The sequence below is a fragment of the Capra hircus genome, chromosome 28 (genome assembly GCF_001704415.2).
Source record: "Capra hircus breed San Clemente chromosome 28, ASM170441v1, whole genome shotgun sequence".
Classification (NCBI taxonomy): Eukaryota; Metazoa; Chordata; class Mammalia; order Artiodactyla; family Bovidae; genus Capra; species Capra hircus.
Window position 1 is genome coordinate 27,805,423 of NC_030835.1, and position 18,526 is coordinate 27,823,948.

Genomic DNA, 18,526 nt, shown 5'->3' on the forward strand with positions numbered 1-18,526 from the left:
TGTAATTGTGAAGATTGTCTCCCCACTCCCTGGAGCCCCCATGCAGCCTCTCTTCTAGAGCAAAAGGGACTCATCAAATCTCTATTCACAAGACCTTCAGTGCTGCCACTCTTCTCTAAGGCATTCTTTTGGGAGCTAAACACCTCTAGGGTGTTAATTGCTGCCCAGGCATGGACCACTCTTGACCACTCTTGTCTGTAGAAACTCCAACTAGTCAGTCTGTATTAGAAACCAGTGTGAAGAACTGAGGGTGCTCAAGTGATAGAATTGCATATCCACACTGACAGGGCTATGGTATCCTCGGTGTGGTCTAACCAGTGCAGACCGGGCTGGGGCTAAGGAATCCCTTTCTGGAGGCGTTTCATGTTCTTGTTCAGAGAAGAAACATCTGCCTCTAAATACCAAAGTAATCCACGCTCATAGGCAGCACCTAAGATTTGACATTTCTGCTGGGATATACAGAGAACCATGTAAATTCAAATTTATTCAAAATCCAAACTGTGATTTCTAAATTGACAAATCCTTTGGTTCCTCATCTTGACTTTGCTATTTCTGAGAGTAGGACCCAAATTTTTCCATGTCTTTCTGACTTCCTTTTCTCCACCATATTCTTACAAATGGATACCATTTCTCCTCCATGCGCCCTAGTACTTTGGCCCAAGTTCCTTTCCTAAGTGCAACCTACTTTTCAGCTGATACTGGGAGTGTGCAAAACGGACGGCGTTCCTGTACTAGTTTACACAATCAGATCTTCTTCAAAGGTCACATGGAGGAGAGGGCTGAGACCAAAAAAAAAAAAAAACTCTTAGGCAGTACTAATCTGCATTTTCTTAAGACACATATGCAAGAGGGCTAAGGTACACATGACAGGAAGTAGAGAATAAACCTATTCAACTTCTTAAAGAGCCTCATGTAGAAAGAGCCACAAGAGGAACACATTCCCAAACTGAGTAATCACCTACAAATAGTTAAAACATAAGTTCCTCCAGCCTCGGCTGGAGGAGTAGGGCAGAGGTCCTGGTTGAGAACTTTGATTTCCCACAGATTGTTTGAGTCTTAAATGAAGTTTGGAAAGGTTCCCTGACATCAAAGGCTGTTCCTTTTGGCTAATCGATTGAGTCTGCTTGCCTGTCCTCCCCTGAGCCCCCCACGACTGGCAACATATGTCAGAGTCTCCCTTTTGCCAGCAATTTGGAGGCTTGTGATAATAACACATCCTTTTTCTAAGTAAGGGAAAGGGTGGTCCTGGGGAATGTGAAGGCAGCGGAGAAGAGCAATGATTGACTCCTCCCTGAAAAAACAGACATAGTCTGATCAACCCCTATCTGAATATCATCTGCATAATTTGAAAATAACACACTGAAGGGAACAGGCCCAGCCCTACTCTCCTGCTCACATTTACATCTGGAACAGCTGCCAGGGCCTCTTGGAGTCGATTTTGTTCAGTTCTGCAGTGCTGACTTGAAACCCAGGCAGAAAATGAAAGTGAGCAAATTTACCTCTGGCATTCAAAGAAATGCTTTTGGTCAAAGTGAGTATTTCTGACCATGACTCATTTTCAAAAGAAGCATTGAATTCGCTTTGTCATCTTTGCCTGGATCGGGCTCAATCGGCCCTTTTATGATTTTTAAAATATCCTATACAGCCAGGATGGCATTTATTAGGCTACAGCTATTCAATATTGCATTTCAATATATAAAAGTCACTGTTCAATTGAATATTGAGTTTTCTAAGGAAGTAAACCTACAGAAAAGAAATTTGCAAGAATCTAAAATAAATGAGCTTAACGAAGATCAAACTGCCCTTTTGGCTGTTTCAAAGATCAAAAGATCTCTCTTTTATAGAAATCAGGAGCGGTTTGAATAGCCTCTTTCCTCTACTGCAAAGCCCCGTTTTTTCACTATCATTGATAGCTTGGGACTGCACCATAAGGGTACCAGAGGCCCTGGGGAGGAGGGAAGATGGTTTCATTACCCCCAAAGCATCCAGGACTTTTGCGTCTGAAATAGCAGTTTTGTCATTTAATTTAGTCTTGAGCCCAGTAGAGTGACAAAATGAAAATCTGTCCTCAGCTTCTGCAGGAGGGGGTGGGGGTAGTCTTAAAGGACATGAGAGGGTCTTTTGACAATTATGTTCAAAGCCTGCGAGTATCTTTGTCTCTGTCTTCCAGAGAGGCTGGATTATATTGGATTACACGGCAGAAAGTTATCTTTGGGTTCACACTGCCCTCTGTTCTGCAAAACTTTGGGAAGCTGTCTAATCTCCCTAAGTCTCTATTGCTTCATGTGTAAAGTGGGGATAATAATATCCCAGAGGCCTAAGCTCTGTCCTACCTCAGGGCCTTTGCTCATGCTGTTCCTTCAACCTAACTTGTGCTCAGCCTCTAGGATTCAGCAGGAATGGCTTTTCTTCTGGGAAGTGTTTCATGAACTTGCAGGCCAAGAAATGCCACCCATACTCCCATCAGACACTGTGCTATGGTTTTCCTTTGTAACAGTTACCTCAGTTGTAATGGAGAACATTGTGAATACTGGTGTCATATCTGGCTCCCTCTATAAGGGGTTAGGGAACCTAACTTATTCACCTGTGAAAGTGTTAGCCACTTAGTCGTGTCCAACTCTTTGTGACCCCATGGACTGTAACCCACCAGGCTCCTCTCTCCATGGGCTTTCCCAGGCAAGAATGCTAGAGTGGGTTGCCATTCCCTTCTCCAGGGGATCTTCCTGATTTGGGGATCAAACGTGGGTCTCCTGCATCACAGGCAAATTCTTTACCATCTGAGCCACCAGGGACCCCCCTATTCACTCATGTCTACAACTGAAACAGAAGCACAAACAAAACGTTTGTTGAGTGAATGAAATGAATGGAGATAGAGCAATCAAAAACCAGCAGTTCCTGTTATTTCCCTGTACTGTGGCATTCTGGGGGTCGGGGGGAGCCTCACCTCTCCACAAGTGTTGAGGTGGAGCCTCAGTGGAGTAGCTCATCCAAGAACGTCTGTGGTTGTGCAGACAGACATCATCAATCATCTCTCCAGCCAAATGCCTCCTTTATCTGCTTGTTTGTCTCCTCTCTGAGAGCATTAGCACCTTTGTTCATCCCCTTATGATGCAGGTTTTCTCCTTCCTGGGATGAGTCTTCTGATTTCACAAAGAGCTCTCGAGGACGGGTCTGCAGTGAGAGGCAAGCAACTGGGTGATCATTAGAGAGTTGAGTGGGAGTTGGGGAGAGTTGGAGACATCAGTCCGGTGAGCCTTATTATTTAGATCAGTTGACACTTTTAAACAGCACTACCACCATTACCATCTCCATCATCATTAACAGCTAAAAGCTTTTTTACAGTTAAAAAAACTGTTGTGTCCCCATCTAGGGAAAAAAAAAAAATCCCATCAATACTATCTGCCATGTATGGTTGGAAATTCACCATTAGAATATTTTTTTCTTGGGTTAAGCAAATACCCACAAACAGTTACTTTTATTGGTTATTAACTACTGATTGTAAAATTAGTTTATCAACTCATTTCATCTGTGAAGATGGTGGTGGGGAGCAAGCATTAAAGGTTTTGGTTGTTTATGCAGGCAGGAAGTGTCTCTGTCAGAGTTTATTTGTAGGTAACAGGATTCAGTCTATCAAAAAAAAAAAAAAATCAAACATGGATCCCATGCCAGAAATGATGAACTTACAGAAATCCCTAGAAGAGTTGGAGGAAGAAGCTTTCAGCAGAATTTCCAGAAGTCACACAGTTCAGAACTGACCCACTAAGACCGCGGCCGCCTCTGCCATATGATCTAGTTGGTGAAGAAGGAAGTCACGTCTACAACTGCTGGCTCTCATCCCTCACTACACCTACCCCAATACGCACCAGCCAAGCGGCCCATGACTTGCCTCTCAGGTGCCTCAGTGTTAGGGTGTGGGTCCACATACCTCTGCCCTGTGCTGGCGAGCAGACGTGCTAGCTGCAGCCTCCACCTTGACATCTGCTTTCAGCTTCGCAATGTCCTACAGGCAGGGTCTGCATGGCTGAAGTCAGGCTACATGTTGAACCTAAGCTGCAGAGCACCCTGGGAAATGAGACCATTTGGCTTGTCACCCTCAGCAAAGCCAAACAGTGGCTCTGAAGGGGTTGGGATGGGTGAGTGTGAACCAATCTGTAGGCTACATGGTGGGGGCCGGTGGCGGAGGCGGGGCTGGGGGTAGTCAAGGCAGGAGAGCATTTTTGTGAGAGAAAGGAAGAAGGGGCTGAAAATAACCTTGACTGACCTTGGCTCTGTGCTTAGAGCTGGTGGTCATTATTTAGAGGAGGCATCTTAGGAATGCCACATGAGGGAGACATCTGGGTTTTCTTTGGGAGGTGGTTTTGAGGTCTTCATGTGAATTATCTTGAGTAAATAAATAGCCTCCTTCTCCTGTGCCCCTGACATTCATGGAGGGTATTCTAGTGCCTTCCTTACCAAAAGAGAAAATGTGTTCAGACTCACCTGCAACTGGGTGGCCTTTCTTCAGGCTGATGTCCACTGGGCTGAGAAAACACTCTCATGACAGTTGCTGAAAAGCTGCTGGGTGCACCCCAAAAGCTTTAGGTGTACCCCAGGAGTGGGTGGCACCTCTGTCTTCCCAATAAATCACTATTTCCCTGACGAGGAGACCCGAAATGTGGGCTCAGAATTGTTCATTTTGGATGAGGCGTGGAAATCCCTCTGGGTTTTTGGACAGGCAGTCAGTGGTGCTATCCTGCCATCTTCTCTTTAACATTCAATCCAGCGAACACCTTAAGCTTTTATAAACATCTTCTTTTAATAGCATTGACTCCAAGCTAATAAGGCAACTAGCGAATCAAGTGACGGTGAATTTCTCATTAACAATTTATGTACCTTTGTTGAAGAGAGCAATTCCAACTTCTGCTAATTGAGTTTGTAAGAAAAAGAAGGGTCCATTTTAGTACCACCCTCAGGACCTTAGTCACACTCTGGGAAAGGTAAAATAACTCTTGTTAGCAGACTAAGAAGTAAAAATCCAGGATGGAATGGAAGATTCCAGAACATGGTTAGAGCCCAAAAATTTCAACAGGATTGTAAAGCAGAGGCACAGACTGGCATTTCACAGTGTTTTGAATTTTATTGGCCAGAGGAAGGGCCCTTTGACTTGAAGCTAAAACCTTGTGTAAGGCTTTGAAGATGCTAGCTTTAGGATGTGGGTGATGTGTTCAGTTTCTCCCCCTTTATTTAAGATCCTTCTGGGGAATGTAGCAGAATGTGCTGGGTAGACCTGCAAGAGGACTTACCCTTTTCAGATGATCCAAAGCCTTTCCCTCTGGCTCCAGGAGGTGGCTGTAATTTAGGAGTTTCATAACGAAGGGCTGAGCGAGACTTCCTAAAGTGACAGCCCTGTGGGCAGAGGGACATGTGGTGTGTTTGAGATGGGCCAGTGATTGAATTTGAAGAGATTTAATAATTCTTCTTGAAATTCTCGGCTTTACCCTCAGACGTTCCTCTGGAAGCCTGATTAAATGCGTATTATTTCTTCTTAAGTGATTTTGCAGGTCATTTATTTTGGATTTATGAGCATCAACACATTTTAAAAGGTATTAGTGGGCTCTGCTGCTGGATACTTGTTCTCTAAATCATTAACTTTACTCTCTATCAGCATCAGATAATAAGAAATCTTTCAAATATCACCATGTCTTTTCTTATGTATTCATTCAGGCAATGAATATTTTTTAAACACCTTCTGTTTGCTAAGTTCTAGAAGTACTCCAAAGAACAAGACATTCAAGGTCTTTCTCTCACTACAGTGTAGAAATTTAAGTAAAAATTTGGTAAAATCTATATTATTGTGAAATCAGGAGGAATGAATTTGAATTAGTCTTCCTTTCCCATTCAATAAAAATCAAGGTCAAATGGAAAGATGCAAATAGGTTATGGTTCCTTTGTGGTTTCTTGGTGTGCGGGAACATTTAAAGCAGGAAGATGAGGTGAGTGGGGTGAAAAATCACTGCTCTTCCTCTCATCACCTTCTCCCAAGGTACCTGTCCCATAGAATTTGATATTGCCAAGTTGTTCTAAGTCTGTAGCTCCAAAAGGGAAAACATCCCCCGTGCTGGCAGATATCTCTATACTACCTGTCTGGGGAGGCACACCTCAACTCCTGCACTGCGTACGATTATCTTCTCTTTGTGTGCCATTTTCAGGGCTGGAATGTAAGGTGCTAGGACCAAGGTGGAGTGGGTTAAGAGAGTACGATTAAGTAAATCATTTCAGTCATGATGGAGAAGAAAACTCAAAGGCCCAACCAGCCAGGTAACTGGGATTATCAGGAGAGGTGAAACAAACACACCAAAAAATGCTAGTCACCAGGTCAGGAACAATTAGATCAAGGTGAGGGCTTGGAAAGGAGGCCGTGAGACACACTAGATTGCAGGATGTTGTTTTTCTGTTTATCTGAAGCCATGTTTTCAAGTGTCACAGGTAAGGCCTTGTCAGCTTAAAAGCCCTTGGTGCTGCAAAGATGGAGCTCCCCCCAGAAGTGTCCACTGTGCAATGGGAGGAAAGCTGGCCTCAGAGAAGCCTGGTCGCTTCGCCCATGGCTTGGGGGAAACCTGGATGAAGAAGGATGTGGGAGAAGAGCCGAGGATACCACTACCTTCTCAGGAGAACACGGTGGTTAATTCAAGAAATAAGGAGTTCAGCAGCACCCCTAAAGCTAAGTCTTTGCCAAGTACTTTCCCACCCATCTCACCAGTTCTTCCAGAGGCCCTGGATATGCATGAGTAGCTGCAGGGAGGATGGCTGTCCTCACTTGACAGATGATGAAACTGAAACCAGCGAAAACAAGTGAGTTTAAAGTCACATGGGGACTGTGGGACACGGGTTTGATACCTGGTCTGGAAGGTTCCACATGCCGTGAGGCAACTAAGCCTGTATGTCGCAACTCATGCTTCTTACTGAGGGAAGCCACCGCGTGCTGCAACTGTAGAAAACCCACATGCAGCAGCAAAGATTTGGTGCAGCCAAAAATAAGTAAATAAATTTCAAAAAAGTCACATGACTGTGTAGGGTCAGACCTAAGGCTTAAGTCCAGATCTTCTGATTTTAGCTGCAATTCTCTTTCCAGTACAATTTACATAGTATTCAAATGTTATGTAAAAATTAGCAATCATGAAATACAGCAATATAAACGTACTGATCCACTGAAACCTGGGATTGTAGCCAAGTCTCTGTGATTCCTTTGGAGACCTTGGCAGTCCCCTGGCCATCTCCTTTTTCATCTTTTTGGCTTTGATTGGCACCGGAGGAAATGTGTGTCTGAGCATTTACTACATAACACAGAGACTGGCATTCTACGTGTGGCCACGGTCCTCTGGATAATGACGATCCTGGAGTACCAGGGAACACTTTATTCAGTAAGATTTTACTCATTTGCTTATTCAGCTGCTGAATTATCTTCCAGGAGTAAATCAGAAGGTTTTACCATTCTATTTGCTTGCTTTAGTTGGGAAATCTGAGGGAAATGAATCCAATTCACTCTTTACATTTCTAATTAAAATGTTTTACATTTCAAGCTTTTTGACAGAAAAAAAAGGAGATAAGAAACATTGTGTACAAGGCAGCTTTGAGAAGACACAATCCATGTGACTGCTTTGAGCAAGAAGGGTTAAAAAAGGCAACAACAAAAAACCTGCTCGTTTTTTGCTTGCTTAAAAAAAAAAAAACCACCTCAAACCATCTCCAAATGTAGCTTAATCCATTTTCAGACTCTATACATTATGCATCAAGATTTTGTACAAAAGGAGATTGAGAGAAGTGTTTGCATGAAACCACTTCAGTGGATTAAATTTGTAGTTCAGCATATTAGACTAGAAAAGTAGACAGCACATTTTGAGAACCCTGCCTCCTTCCCGTATATGCAAAGTTCATACTTCAGATAAATACATTTTAAAGAATGGGTGGATTCTGGCAGCTGACTTAAAAAAAAATAGGAAAGGATTGGGTCTTCCTTCCACTTAGCTTAGCAATGGCTGCAGAATCTTGAAGAACAGAAAGCATCATTGGGAAGGTTGATCTAAGTAGTTCTGCGGTGCTTGAGGTTCTTTCAGGTAAAGCCACCCTGTCCAAGGTGGGAAAACTAGTGTGAAGAGACATTCCCAATATAACGAGCTCATACAGGTACCTCTGCAATGACTGCAACACCCCCTCGCCCCCAGCTTCATTTCAAAACAGACCTACTGCTAAGGTTGAACATCAAAGCTCAGAAGCAATCATGTAGATGTCTTTACCTCATGAAAGTCAAACATCATTGACACCACATCTGGATGTCTGGAGGGCCACCGCCATTATTACTTCATTAACTAATGGATTTGGGGGCTCTTAGAAACTCAGTATCTATTTACCCTTAGCCCAGAGTACACGTGCCACCGGAGGAACACACTTCACCACCCTAAGGTAAAAGTCTGGAGCATCCCCAAACTAACCCATTTCTGGGCTTGTGAATGATGGGAGGTGCTAGGGTTGATAGGTGATGGCTAGCCATGAGGCATCATTACTGTTATAAACCATGGGCTGTCCAAGCAATCTAAACAGTCTCTGAGAGTTTCCATAGTAACTTTTATTTTTTTAAGTGTTGAAAAGTTCCTAGCGGCATGGCTGGTTGCCTGGGCTACAGTGTTGTGTTGACAGCTCTGGTCCCCCTCCTGGCAGCTGAAGATTAGGACAGTGACCAATGAGAGGGTGGCGTTCTCTGAAGTTTCCGTCAGGCCAGTGATTCATTTTGAGACCCACATTTTATGAATGCTGTGAATTCAATGCAATGTAGCTGTTGAGGTGTCTACATTCAAATTGGATTCCATTAACTTTATGGTGTGATTAAATGTCTGAATCATGAGGACTTAGGGTTGGATTTATGTGCCTTCTGAAGGCACTTTAGAAGACTGGCGGCTTCAGTGAGTGTAATTTGATGCATGGGATTAGGAGAACAAAACCTAAAAAGATATCAGCTGAAATATAACTTGGATCTGAGAACCCAAACTTGAGAGTTGAGGTGGACGCTCACTCTCAGATGTGCAGAGTGGAGCACTATTCTGCGTGCATAATTTTTCCTTCAGAATACTTTATTTTTGACATTAGAAGGGATTTGGTGGTCTGCCATTAGGGTGTTTTGCAACTTAAAGTACCTGGTCATTAATTGTGGTGCTTGTTAAAAATGCCAGTTTCCAAGTCTGGCCTTCTGACTCTGCAGGGCTGGAGTGGGGTGCAGGAATTACAGACTTCCTTGGGAGAAAGCGATTTAATCCTCCTGCTTTTGGAGAAGTGATGTGTCTCACTTATGGCCTGAATCACAGCTAGTGGTAAGAGAGCAAGACCCCAAATTATATCTCTTTCCATTTTTCTTCAGGGATGTTTTATTAACTACTTAGTTCACACTCATTCAGATATGTATTTATGACATGGAAATTGTCAGATTTGAAAGCCACATGCACCACATTAGAAACATCAGAGAAAAACATGGAATGGCAGAGAAAGAGAACTTTGATATCTAAAAATTTAAAGAACTCCTGAGGTGTTAAATGGGAGCTGCACAATGCTTCTTCACGTATTTGAGTCAGTTTCAGGCAGTTCCTGACAGTCATGTATAAAATACTTTCATTTCTGCCTTTCTCTTTATGGATTTCTGTGGCTTCACATACCCTACAAATACACAGCTTCTGGAAATTCTAGAACAGATGGAATTAAAAACTTCATTATTGCTGTTTGTACTTACTATTTAATTTTTTTAACTCATGAATTATATTTTCAGATTCTTTGTAACTTCCTGTTGAGTGGTCAGCAGTTTTTGTATTGCTTTTAAAGAGCTGTTTATATATTAAAGTTATTAACTCCAAATCTATCATACATATTGCTGAAGGTTTTTTTTTTTCATTTTTTCCCCCTATTTTTATTAATCGTAAATTTTCTTTCACATGAAGCAGTTCAGAATTCTCCTGTAGTTAAAATTTTTCTTCTTACCTGTTCTTGTCTTTGTAATGTTACTTCATTTCTTTCATTTGTTAAGCCCTCTCTATCATGAGATCAGGAAGAGTCACTCACACTTTCTTCTAGTTGTTTTGTAGTTTTAATATTTGCATGTAATGCTTTAACTCATTGCTATACTCTGTAACATGTAACATATAAAACACAGATAACATATAAATATTTTTCCTTAATTATCTCAGCATCATTTCTTATAGATGTCTTTACTTTCCAATTGGTTTTTCAAGCATGTCATAAGAATTCTTTATTCCATACTGAGATACTGTGCTAAATATTTTTAATGAATTTAAAATTTTAATGACTACAGATTCCATTTGATCTTATAATAAAATTCTAGTATAATTATTTTTATCCCCATTTTACAGGTGAGTGAACTGAGGCCTAGATACCTTATACTACTTATCTACAAAAGGCAGATCTAAGAAGGGATCTCAGGATTAAGTGCTTCCAAATTCTTAGATTTAGTCACCCATGTAAATTTCACCATAAAACAAATTCCTAGAGTTACAGCTATTTTGGGATTCTTTATTGTTTTACTAACTTGGCAGCTGTGTGCTGTGCTTAGTTGGTCAGTCGTGTCTGACTCTTTGTGACCCCATGGACTGTAGTCTGCCAGGCTCCTCTGTCTATGGGGATTCTCCAGGTAAGAATACTGGAGTGGGTTGCCATGACCTCCTCCAGGGATCTTCCCCACCCAGGGATCAAACCAGGTCTCCCACATTGCAGGCAGATTCTTTACCGTCTGAGCCACCAGGGAAGCCCAATTTGGCAGCTAGTTTTGCGCCATGAGGGAAGCCCAACTAATATCACACTTTTAAGCATTTCAGCTTTCAGAAATACTTACAAGTATTTCAGAAAACCATCTTCTGGACTTCCCCGGTGGTCCAGTGTTTAAGAATCTGCCTGACAATGCAGTAGACATGGGTTCGGTCCCTGAGCTGGGAGGATTTCTCATGCCACAGGGCAACGAAGCCCATGTACCACAACCACTGAGCCTGTGCCCTAGGGCTTGTAAGGCACAACTGCATTCACCGCAACTACTCAAGATGTGTGCCTAGGGACTGTGTGAAAAAAGAGAAGCCCCACATTAAGCCCGAACACCCAAATGAAGAGTAGCGCCTGCTGGCCACAGCTAGAGAAACCCGCGTGCAGCAATCAAGACCCAGTGCTGCCATCAGTAAATAATAATAATTTTTTAAAAAAAGAAAGCCATTTTCTCTTGTTACTGAAGGTGTATTCATGTTGGCCTCAGACTAACATCAGTAAATACAAATCCTGAGATTTTCAGTGGAATTACATGTAAAAATGACATCTTTATAGTATTTAAATTTTGCATCAAGCAAAATATCCTTTAGAACAGTTTATTTTTCTTCTGTAGGTCCTTTACATTTCCTATTTTCACTTTAAATATTTTGAATGCTTTTTAACTGTTGTAAGAGATTTTTTCCCATTATATTTTCTAACCATTATTAATTTGTAGAAAATCTATTTTTTTAGTCTTTATATTTTATCTTTCTTTTTTGAATAGAATTCCTCCTGAGTTTTTAATGTAGATAATATTATAATCTACAAATAATCATCTTAGCTTTATGATAACTATACTTTTAATCTCCTTATGTTGTCTTATTCCAGGGGTAGGAAAAGTGAAATATCATTGGTGTAAACAGCCAGCCTGTGTACCTGTGTCCTTTTCCTCTTCCTTCTATAAAACATTCATGAAGGACTTCTCTGTGCCAGGCACTGTCCTAGACCTTGCAGGTAGAGCATAGAACAAGACAGAAACAGCACCTGCCTTCCTACAGCTGTATCCTGGGCTGGGAGACACACATCTAGCAGGTAATTATTAGTAATTCATTAATTGCAACCCTTATCTCATTTTTGACTTTAATGGGAATGCACCTAGTGTTTCAGCCCAAGTCAATGTGAGATCTTTAACATGTTATGTCCTTCTAAGGCAAGGTTCTAGTTTTTTAAAGTCAGGGATGTCCCTGGGGTTTTAAGAAAAGGCTTCTCAATGTTGCCTTTAAAAAAAAAACAAAACCCAAAAAACTATTGTCAATCCATCCATTTTATAAACAATAAACTCAAAGCTCAGAGGGCTAATGGAGCATGCCCGACATCCTGCAGGGTTGTTTTTTTTTTTTTTTTTTTTTTTTGTGACCGTATCCTCCATGGAACTCACCTTCTAGAACTCATCTCGGTACCATCAGGGCAATGCGCCTATTCACCCACAGCTTTGATCCCCAGGTTAGAAGATCCCCTGGAGAAGGAATCAGCAACTGGCTCCAATATTCTTGCTTAGAGAATTCCATGAACAGAGGAGCCTGGAGGGCTACAGTTTATGGGGTGGCAAAGAGTTGGACATTCCTGAGCTACTGAGCACACAAGCATCTGTCAATATATCCAACTTAGATTGAGAACTTTTTCAGAACAGGAGCCGTTTCTTGGAAGCATTCTGTGCTTCCATGGGTCAGAACAGTACCTGCCGCTTTCTAATGGTCGCTGCTGTAAAGACTCCCTACTTGCCCCAGAGAGGGCAAGGAGAAGGGCACCCAAGCTTCTGGAGTTGGTCCAGAAGCTGGCAAAGGGCAAGGACACTGAAGGCTAGAGTGTAGCATCAACCTATCAGAAGTGATATTTACTTCTTCTTAGTTAAAAAAGTTAACATGGAATTTATGGAAAATATAGAAAAAAATTTAAAAATCACCTGCAACCTTACTGTCAACAGATAACTTCCATTTTATTTGAATGCTTTATCTTTGCATATCATTTTTTCCCTACAAAACACTTATCATATTGAGTGATAGGTTTTTTCTCTAATATCTTGAACAATTTCCCAAGTCTACAATTATGTCAGCTTTTTGTTTGTTTTGTCTCATCAGTTGAGGCCTGGCCCTTGAGTTTCCCTTTGCAGTGCTCCAGTGATTCATCTGTCTATTCATTTTGAAAGAGTTCTAACAAATAAAGGAGCCTATGAGGACACCTTGAATAAAGACACTTAACTGAATCTAAAATGGCCACACTTGGTTGAATGAATGATGACCTTGTCATCAAAATTTCAGCAGAAAGGAAATGGTACTAATAATTCAACAAGAGTCTAGCACCTTAAGAGCTGAATAGGTTTGGTTTCAAAAAATTTCTGGCTATTTTTCATAGACATGTTGGAATGCAATAGCTTCTTCTGCAGCAAACATTTAAAATACCACACCCACACAGAGAGATAATAATCAGCACTAGCAGCATAATCTTTGAAAAGGAGGAAAAAAAATAAGTCTTTTATCTATCTGTCTACCTACCTACCTATCCATCTAAATTTGGAATTGAAGAATGCTGAGAATGCTAGGACATTCCAAGGTATAAAATATGGAAAAAAACACCACCACAAAAAACATTGTGGAGGAAAGATCATTTGCTGGAGTAGAAATGGCAGGGACCTGCCCAACAGCCATTGTATGTTTTTTCCCTCTTGAAAGGAAATTCCAATTTTGTTCAGTTACTGGCTGACCATGTGTTTCAGCCCTGCTCTCCCGCCCCTGCTGGTGAATCCTGACTCGTCGAAGTTAATTCTTTTTTTTTTTTTACTTTTAGAATGATCATATTTTGATATTTTTCTACAGTGTGCTAGTGTTTCCAGTTAAATATGCTTGCTTTTGGGTTTTCAGATAAACCTACAAAGTTAATTCTTATCATTCTACTTCCCTTACCAGTATCCGGTTTAGAATTGATCATGTGATACAACTCTGGCTGAAGGGACACAGGAGAAACTCTCCCAGGAAGCTTTGGGCAAAGTTTTTCTTCTTAAAGTGAAACATAAGTGAAGAAAAAAACTGTGAGCATGTAGTTGTCATCTTGGGATTAGTGGCGGACAACTCAGGACAGTAGCCAAGGTGCTGAAGGGGACGCTGCAGGCAGAAATGATCTGGGTCCTCCACGATGTCATTGAGGCTCCCCACCTCTGAGCTTCTTTCTTGTAAGATTATGTAGTATATTTTCATAATTGTTTAAGCCATTTTGAATTTAAGATTTTATTGCTTTGTAGCCACAAGCATTCTGAGTGGCACAGGTGGTCACCAATAGCTAGTAAACAAGTGGTGATAGAACGTGTATGAGGGAGAGAATAACTAAATTCTATTTCCAACTCTGTCTATGATCTGACTGTGCTGCTTATTTTTACCTATGGACTGTCTACTACCCAAATCAGAAAATAATGCTTCTGAAACACATATTAATCTTTAGAATTGGATATAGTTAACATCAAGGAGCAACATACCAGTATTTGCTCTAGTAAGGGCTTTAGCTAGGTTCAGGAGTAGGAATCTAGTAAATACTTTTCAGTGAATCAAGGAGTTGAGGAAATAACCTTGGCTTAAGGGAGAAACTATTAGCAAATTAATAATCTAGAGTCTTGTTTATACTTATTATATTAGAGATATCCCAAGCCATCCATAGACATTTTAAAAATTACTAGCCTGACTTAAAGTAGGAAGTATTGAAGGCGTGGCCTCTCATGAGAGTTTCCTGAGTGTGCAGTTCATCATGCTCGAGAGGCTCAGTCAATTATTTCATAGAAAGTCTGTTTAGGAGGGACTGCGGGCTTATATAAGCTAAGAAGTAATTACTTTATGCAATAAAACTATAAGCAGGTCCCTGGTTAATGAATTTGCTGGTTGTTCTCCCAATTTACAGACATTGACCCATATGAGGTATACTGCATATGCATAAGCACAGAGAGACATATTCATTAGTTAATTAGGGCAGGTCAAATTCCGTTAACAGACTCAAGAGTGAAGTCACTCTCAGAAACGGAAGTTTCTTTCTACTTCATGTGACAGTCTGGATGTGTGATCTGGGTTGGTAAGTTTCACCTGTTATGTGTAGAAACCCAGGCAGACAGCTGCTTTGTCACCTTCCAGCCATCACTGTCTCACTGCCACCCAGCCAGCAGAGAGGGGAGGGAAAGAAGATGGACGAGGTGTGGTCTGGTCTTGAGTGATACTCTTCAAGGAGCACAATGCACTTTTGTGTTCACATTCTGCTGGCTGGAACCTGGTCCCATTGTCATACCTCACTGCAAAGGGATCAGGAAAAATGGAGACTAGCCATGTGCTTAGGAAAATTGGAGAAGGGGTTTGCTGGACACCTTCTGACACATATGTGGAGTCACAAAAAGAGGACCAGGAACCTCGTCCTCCCTAGTCCCTTCTGCCCACTGCAGTTAAGAGTCCTAGCTGCATAGTTCAAATGTGCTTGTCCCTCACCGGCCACCTTCAAGTCTCAGCTGAAAACCCTTCAATAACCTACTATTAATATATTCAGGACAAACACAAAACTCTTTATCCCAACATAATCTAATATCCTTTAAGCCAGGGGTCTCCAATACCCGGTGGTCCGTGACCTGTTAGGAACCAGGGCACACAGCCAGAGGTGAGCAGCAGGCTAGTGAGCAAAGCTTCATCTGTATTTACAGCTGCTCTGTATCACTGGCATTGCCACCTGGGCTCCAGCCTCCTGGCATATCAGCGGTGGCATTAGATTCTCATAGGAGCATGCACTGTGAACTGCACATGCGAAGGATCTAGGGTGTGCGCTCCTTATGAGAATCATCTCAAAACCACCCCCCCTCCCCCTGACCCCTCGACCATGGACAAAATTGTCTTCCACGAAACTGGTTTCTGGTACCAAAAAGGTTGGGGACTGCTACTTTAATCTATTAATTTTCACTTTTGGAAAATGTCCCTTCTCCCTTTCAAGGCTCCAGTCACTCAGACCCCCTTTCACATCCTCTATTTCCTATATTGTCTTTTCCCAGGGATTTTGCACTTGCTGTTCCCTTTGCCTAAAAACTCTTTTCTCCTGTCTTTGCCTAATTTGTGCTTACTCATCCTTTCAACGTGATTCTCCCAGGGGAACGTGCCTGGATTGTTCAAATTCCTCTAAATCAGCTCTCATTGTAGACTATACTGTTTTCCCCCACAGTACCCATTACAGTTATTCTTTTATAATTGTTTGTGTGATTGATTAAAATCCACCTCTTACACTAGACTATAAACTCCATGAGGTAAGTGATTATGTCGGTTTTTCTACAGAAGATACTCAGTAAGTATTTGTTGACTATCAGGATATGTGAGTAAATGAATGAACAATTGTATGCATGAAGATCTGGATTTTAGTTTGGGCCCTGCCACAAATTAGCCATGTGATCACAGAGTTTTTACTGTTTGGGGCCTCAGTTTCTTTGTCTTCAAGAACTGAACTAACATGATGTTTAAAACTTTCAGCACCATGGTCCTATGGTCCCACTATTTTAAAACTGAATCCTGTGGGTCATTATGTTTGTTTCAATCATTCAACTATGTTTCCTAAGCAGATGTTACAAGTTCTGGATCTGGCAAGTAGAGTAAAAACATATTTTATTCTTTTGTCTTGAATTTTTGATGATTACAAATTCAGTGCAAACTTTAACTTTATCCTAATCTATGAAGTTCAGTCATAGCTGAAAAGGGGATTGGATGACATTAATAAAAAAAACAGCACCAATGATTATACAGAAAAAGATAAGGAAATAAAATCTATAAATATGTTGTTAGTCACTGTAAGGGATTAATTCCAGTTTGGGACTGGAAAATGAGTATCATGTTACTTTTATTCCATTTGAATTTGTGCCTTGGCTTTATGAAGGTCATGTTTTGACAGTGCCTTAATATAAATGTTTATTGGTATAAAAACAGGGGCTTTTATCCTCCTTTTGATTTTGAGATTGATATTCAATAAAAATATTGACTCTGTATTAACCCTTTTTAGATCATAGGATGACAGGTGACCATTACCAAGCTTGATTTCAAGTTGCTGGATAGCATCAATTCCATGAACTCCATGAAGTCAAGGACCTTATCTGTCTTGCTGCTACTGCTGCTGCTGCTAAGTCACGTCGGTCGTGTCCGACTCTTAGCGACCCCATGGACTGCAACCTACCAGGCTCCTTTGTCCATGGGATTTTCCAGGCAAGAATACTGGAGTGGGTTGCCATTGCCTTCTCATCTGTCTTATTTCATCCTAATACCTAGAAAGTGCCCTGAGTAAATAACAAGTTAGATTAAAAACAAGAAACACCAAAGGACCGTTGGAGACATCTGCACTCAACATTCCCTGAAGCTAAAAGTTAAGTAACACAAAACTCTGGCAGCTCAGACAAAAATGTGACGAACTGATCTCTGGTGTTGGCGGTTTCATGAACAAGAGAAGGCTGCAAGAACCAAAGAAATCTTTCGTGCTCTCTCTCACTTTTGAAATTTGAATTCCAACAAGATGGTATTATTTTGATTTAGATTCCTTTTTGTTTAGGAAACCTAAACTAACAGTTATTTTGGCTGCTACAAAGAGGTCCTGACTCCTCTTATTTAACAAACCAATGTCCAGGAAAAAAAAAAAAAGATTTTGCTATCCAGAAGAGGGACATCTTCCTGAGACTCTGCAACCTGAGATATCATAAGTATTTCTCCTCTGCAATTGTTGAGAAAAGTAGCACGTTTCTCCTCTAGGGGAACTGAAGCATAATGAAATGCAATCTAAGAACATGCACACTTATTATCTACCAGGATGGTTGAATGGTTCCAATCAAATGGAAGAGAGAAATAAGGGCTTTATATTCGGATTTTGGAAAAATGATTCCACAGCTATATTTAGGTGCAACAGTGCCTACAAATACCTGAAATAGTGGCAGTCTGTGCCTTGCTTGTATCATCATGAGTATATTTTCTATTTGAAACTTTCCATGGGGGTGAGGAAAAAATCATTGCAAATTATTCCTGCAAATGGAGAAAATCTATCTCACTGTGGATGGTAAGAACAAGGCTGCTACATATCTACGTAAGAGGTTGTGACTGTTATTCAGGTGAATCCTCAGAGGGCTGCCTTTGTGCCAAAGACTGCATAGAGTAGGTGGACCCTGTGACTAAAAAAGTAAAAAATGTTATTTATTTCTCCCACTCTTAGAAACTGCTATGAAGTGGAGCTATAGCTTTTATGAGAATTCGCTCTTTTCCACGCCTACATGTATAGAAGTCCTGGCACCTGGGAGATGACCTTTTTAAAAATATGAATCTGATGTCAGTGACTACTTAAAACTTATCAACAAGTAACCCATTGCTTTTAGGGTAAAAATAAAAATCTGTACTGTGGGGCTACAGGTCCCTTAGAGAGCTCTGGCTGTGACCAGTCATACAGCTTCCTCTGCACCCCAGGGACTTTGCACATGCTTCTCTCTCTCTGCCTGAAATTCATCTTCCTCCACCTTCTGTGAAGTTAAATCCTACTTCTCCCAATCCTACCTCTTGTGTCTCAAGGGGAAAAACATGTGAGAAGTTCCCCTGATGTCCCAGACTAGATCAAGTTCTTTTTTTCAATATGCTCATAATTTCCTGAAGCCTGCCTTTGTCATAGTCAGCATTAGCTGTCTCTCTCTCCTAGATGGTGATGGACAGGGAGGCCTGGCATGCTGCACTCC